At 31.1% G+C, this 5,000-nt stretch overlaps 1 long non-coding RNA gene across 1 annotated transcript in view; it reads left to right on the top strand.

The window, feature by feature from the left end:
- The first annotated feature begins 1,142 nt into the window (after positions 1–1,142).
- LOC122139057 overlaps positions 1,143–5,000 on the top strand; it is a 5,435-nt gene continuing 1,577 nt past the window's right edge. Inside the window, exons 1-2 of the long non-coding RNA XR_006155961.1 lie at positions 1,143–1,185; positions 3,933–3,984. This is a non-coding gene — a long non-coding RNA (uncharacterized LOC122139057). The remainder of the gene's footprint in view (positions 1,186–3,932; positions 3,985–5,000) is intronic.

Raw genomic sequence — 5,000 nt, 5'->3', positions numbered from 1 at the left:
CATACATATATATATATATATATCTCAGTGATACTAAAATAACCCTGGTTCTTAAGAACATATTTGTATTATTTGTGTTAGCAGAAATTACACATTTAAATCTCGCGTTCACATAATCTCAAGCGTTTGTTACATGGTGCGTTTAGCAGATCCACCTGTATGTCAGTCAGATTCAGATCCGGCTCCGTTTAACTTCATTTGCAGTGCATTATGGGAACAAGCGTGTGTTGGTGTGGCAGCAGGTGTTTCTGTGTCTGTCTCTCTCTCAGAGACCCGAGGACATACTTTTTTACTTTCTGTCTCTCCGTGACCTTGTGGAAAATAGATTGATTGGAGCGGCTCAGCTGCTCCTCCTAAAGGGTCCTTCACATCTTTGAGAAAGCACTGAATTACACTGAACTTTCAGAAGTAGAAAAAAACATACAAGAAGCTGGATATACATTTTTCTAGTTATGCCAAGCTTTCATCAGGTAGAGATTGGGAGTAAAAATATTTTTTAAATCCTTTTCCAACTGGAAAAGTAAATGCATTAGTTAAAAATAACAGTATCCAGCTCTTATAACTTTTGAAATACAGAAACTGAATTATTCAAATTATATTTTAGTTACCCTTTTCAAATAATACAAAAAAATTAAAAAGCAACATCAGAGCTTACAGCCTTTGAATAATGTCAAAAATGGGCTTTGGAGTCAAAAAAGGTTGAGAAGCTGATCTAGAGTCTGATGGAAAGGGAATGTTTTCATATGTTAAGGAATAATTCATCTAAACATTTTAATTCTGTTATCGTTCACACAGCCTGTGATTTCAATCCCATCTGACGTTGTTCTGTGGATGACGAGGAGTTTCTGAGCATCTTTGTGAACTGTTTGTTTAATTTCATTGCATTATTGACCTGAGCTGCATTATTTACTCAGAGTTCATTTATTGCTCTGAAATATGAAACGACTCCAGACAGAGACGAGATGAGACCATTGCAACTTCTGCAATCAAAGGACAACAAGCATCTCATCTGAAACATCTCAAAAGCTCTGATTGAGAGAGTGTGTGTGTGTCTGTGTGTGTGTGTGTGTGTGTTGCAGTGGAGGCTCTTCATCTGGGGACGCTGATGGCGTACTCACGGTTATTTCTTCCCATATCAGACCCGTTCTCACACTGAAAGAAGGCGGAACCTTCTACCGCTTTCAGGTGAGACGCTCCGAGATTCTGACTGGTTGAGAAACTCCTGACCGTCTGAAGACTTCACATTTGTGCATCATTCCCTAAGTGTCAACATGATGAAACATACTCATTCATATTCTGATTCATATTCATGTTTTAGTCTGATGCATATTCACAATGTCGTTTATATTGAGATTCATATTCAGATTCATGATGTCATTCTTATTCTGAATCAGTTCAGATTTATGACATCATTCATATTTTGATTCAAATTCAGATTTATGACATCATTCATATTCTGATTCATATTCATGACATCATTTTCTGATTCAGATTCATGACGTCATTCATATTCTGATTCAGATTCATGACGTCATTCATATTCTGATTCATGATGTCATTCATATTCTGATTCATATTCAGATTTATGACGTCATATTCAGATTCATGATGTCATTCATATTCAGATTCAGATACATACAGTGTTGGGAAGGTTACTTTGGAAATGTAATAGGTTACAGATTACAATTTACTCTATTTAAAATGTAATAAGTAGTGTAACTATTTCAATTACTTCATTAAAGTAATGTCACTGATTACATTTGATAACTTTTTGATAACTTTTTTTAAATTTCTAATGTTTTCAACTGTTGTATGTGAAGCAGGCAGGGTTAACCTTACAGTAGTACTCAACACTGATTACTGTCAGACTTTCAAAATCCTTCTTTACTTGAATTAAGATTATAATAATTTAATTTAAAAGCACAGCCACCACAAAATCAGACTTTAGCACCTCTTTTTACTTAGAGATCATTCTGAGATTAAATACAGATTTAAATTCATAACAAGATATAGTTTAATAGCTATGATTATAACTGTAATTTAATAACACATTTTTTCTCAGCAACTGTAACGGATTACAGTTACATTTATTTTGTAATAGGAAAGGAAGGAAAGGAAAGGAAAGGAGGTGACGTATGGCCAAGTATAGTGTCCCATACACGGAACTTGTGCTCTGCATTTAACCCATCCATGTGTACACACACAGTAGTGAACACACACCTAGAGAATGTGAATTATTTTGTAATAAAATTACGTAATTCCATTACATGTAACTAGTTACTTCCCAACACTGGATACATGATGTCATTCATATTCTGATTCAATTCAGATTCATGACGTCCTTCATATTCTGATTCATTACATCCTTCATATTTCAGATTCATGACGTCATTCAGATTCAGATTCATGACATCCTTCATATTCTGATTCATGACATCCTTCATATTCTGATTCATTACATCCTTCATATTTCAGATTCATGACGTCATTCAGATTCAGATTCATGACATAATTCATATTCAGATTCATTACATCCTTCATATTTCAAATTCATGACGTCATTCAGATTCTGATTCATTACATCCTTCAAAATTCTGATTCAGATTCATGACATCCTTCATATTCTGATTCATGACGTCATTCATATTCTGATTCATTACATCCTTCATATTCTGATTCAGATTCATGACATCCTTCATATTCTGATTCATGACATCATTCATATTCTGATTCATTACATCCTTCATATTTCAGATTCATGACGTCATTCATATTCAGATTCATGACATCATTCATATTCAGATTCATTACATCCTTCATATTCTGATTCAGATTCATGACGTCATTCATATTCTGATTCATTACATCCTTCATATTCTGATTCAGATTCATGACATCCTTCATATTCTGATTCAGATTCATGGCGTCATTCATATTCTGATTCATTACATCCTTTATATATTTCAGATTCATGGACGTCATTCAGATTCAGATTCATGACATTATTCATATTCTGATTCAGATTTATGACAACATTCATGTTCTGACTCATATTCATATTCAAACGTCCTTCATATTCTGATCCAGATCTATGATGTAATTTATATTGTGATTCATATTCATCATTTCATTTATATTAAGATACATATTCACAATTTAATTATTTTCATGATTTCATTCAAATTCTTATAGTCATTTATTCATATGATTCTTTCATATTCATAAAGTCATTCATATTCTGATACATATTTATATACATGCCATTCATTTTCTGATATACATTCAAGTTCATTCATATTCAAATACATATTCTTCATTTCATTATTTTTATTTATGATTTCATTCATATTCTTATACATATTCATGGTTTAAGTCATTTTTAATGCAAATTCCTGATTTCATTATTTATATTTATGATTTGTATTTGCATACATATTCGCATTTGTGATTTCATTATTCATATTTATGGATTCATTTATATTTTGCACATTAATATAGACTATATTATTAATATACTGATGTTACATATTTCTATACATGCTGTCAATCATATTCCAATACATATTCATATTCAAAAAGTAAATCATGTTCTAATGCATATTCAAATTAATGATATTTACATTCATATTCCTGATTTTAGTATTCATGTTCAGGATTTCACTGTTCATATTCTGATGCATATCCATATTCATGGTGTCATTAATATTCAGACACATATTCATGATTTTGTTCTTTGTTTTCATGATGTTATTGATATTCACTGTATGGTCAGCCGTAATGAGTAGGTTTGATATCAAATCATAATTCTACACTTTCTACACATTACTGTGTATTAAATGTAGTTTATATGTGTGTGTGTGTGTGTGTGTGAGATCTGAAATAAACATTGATCCGTCATTGACTGCTGTGTTCCTGTTTTCTGTTGATCACAGACTCCGTACTTCTGGCCGTCAAACTGCTGGGAACCAGAAAACACTGACTATGGTAAGAGTGTGTGTGTGTGTGTGTGTGTGTGTGTGTGTGGGTGTGTGTGTTTGTGTGTGTGGCCTGTATTTGTGTTTTATCCTCCTCTGATGTTCTTGAGCGCTGGTGTCCTGAAACATGAGAAAGTGTCGGACCAGATCAGACCAATCGATCAACACACTGTACATGATGTTCATCAGAGTCCTCAGTGACACAATCCGGCTCTCTAATTAGACCTGTCCATTGATTATGATCTCCATCAGATTAAATATATGATATGATAATTCATTAATCAAATGAAAAGCTCCCAAATGAAGATAATTCAAAGAGATGATCTTTTACAGACGAGTAAAGCATTAGATGGAAACATGTCTTCTTGTTTTAATTTGATTAAAATTAATTATAATTTAATGAATATTTAAATATTAAATGTTATTTTTAAATGTTAAATTCTTATTAAATACAAATTTATTTAATAATAAAATAATTAAATAAAATAAATCAGATAATTAAAACAATTAGATTACATCACTTCAGAAGGTTGAGTAACTCAATGTTCTTCAGTTTTTACACTTACCCATAAATTTAAATGACTGTCATTGATGATTATAGTTTTTGGTTTAGAAATTTGTAAATATTTCCATGACTTTTAAATTTTTATTAATATTTCTAACTTTTTCAGGTCTAGAAATCACAATTTCAGAATTGCATTTTTAAGTTTGTTTTTTTACTCACAAATAGCAATTTTTACCCAATAAAATATTTTAGAGCATGCCATAACTTCATATTCATTCTAAAAATTTCCATGACTTTTTAAGATTTATTAATTTCAATAACTTTTCAGATCTAGAAGTCCAATTTTTTAAATATTTTATATTTTACTCACAAATAGCAATTCTTCAGCAAATTTTACCTAATAAAATATTTAAGAGCTTAACATAACTTTATATTCATTAAAAAAGTCTCCATACCTTTTAAGATTTTATTAATTTGCTTAACTTTTCCAGGTCTAGAGATTAAACTTTTACAATTCCTTC

The sequence above is a fragment of the Cyprinus carpio genome, chromosome B12 (assembly GCF_018340385.1).
Source record: "Cyprinus carpio isolate SPL01 chromosome B12, ASM1834038v1, whole genome shotgun sequence".
Lineage (NCBI taxonomy): Eukaryota > Metazoa > Chordata > Actinopteri > Cypriniformes > Cyprinidae > Cyprinus > Cyprinus carpio.
This window is presented reverse-complemented; position numbering and strand designations above follow the sequence as displayed.